Here is a 1197-nt window from a genome sequence, read left to right on the forward strand (position 1 = left end):
TATCCTCATTCTTTCAAGAGTCAACATTCTTTAACTCCAACATCAAATATGCACAGTTTATTCATACATTCAGAAAACAAAAGCAATGCCACCATATCAAATAATTGAACTATTCTTAATGTATAACTCAAAATTCATGCATCTTACTTTTCTTTTTCAGATAAATTTTTTTTAAGCAAGGTGAGAGATGCATGGAATATTTCATAGCTTTAAGACATCAATTAAAGATGATCATGCACTAGAAACAGATAATAAAACAAAATACATGGAAAATTGAATAACATAAGCAACAGGGGAGTAAAGGGAATGAATCCACCTTAGTGATGGTGGCTACTACTCCTTTTGGAGGATCCAGTAGAGTGCTTGATTTCCTCTGTGTCACGTCCCTGCCTCTATTGCTCTTCCCTCATTGTTTTTTGTTCTTCTCTCATTTCTCTTTGATCTTCTTTATGTCATGGAGGATGGTAGAATGCTCTTGATGTCTCGTCCTTTAGTTGATCCATGCTGGAGCGCAATTCTCCTAGGGAGGTATGCCATTGATCCCAAAAAAAATTTTGGGGAGGAAAATACATCCTTGAGGCATCTCAGGGGTTTCTTGTTGAGGCGGCTCCACATGCTCTTGCTGTGGTCCATGTGCCGGCTCTCTAATATGCTCCATCCTTTTTTTAGTGATGGGCTTGTCCTCCTTAATGGGGATGTATCCTTATGTGACAATTCCGGCTGAATTGCATAGGTGACATATGAGGTAAGGGAAGCAGACGCAGGTGCCTTTCCTTTCCTCTTCCTTAAGGTTTCACCAGTCTTTGGTGCCATACTTAGGAGTGGTAGAAGTCAAAAAGCAAAGCTTTTTCAATACCAAACTTAAGAATATTGCTCGTCCTTGAGCAAATATGAACAATTGGGAATGAGAGAGTAGAAGGAGAAGAAGAAAAAGGGAGAGATAGACGGTGAGATAGGTGGGGCGGGTAGACTTTTTGTAGGACCTACTGGTCTTGGGAGGCTAGGGAATTCGAATTCCCTGTCCCCTTGTGGGCATTGAACGCCCAGCTCTTGCTCCTGGCTAGCATTCAATGCCAGCAATGTGCCTCTCATGGGGCATTGAACGCCCATTGGGGTGCTGATGAGCGGATAATTTATACGCTTTTTGGCATTGTTTTTAGTATATTTTAGTTAGTTTTTATTATATTTTTATTAGTT

This window comes from Arachis stenosperma, chromosome 1 (assembly GCF_014773155.1).
Source record: "Arachis stenosperma cultivar V10309 chromosome 1, arast.V10309.gnm1.PFL2, whole genome shotgun sequence".
Taxonomy (NCBI): Eukaryota; Viridiplantae; Streptophyta; class Magnoliopsida; order Fabales; family Fabaceae; genus Arachis; species Arachis stenosperma.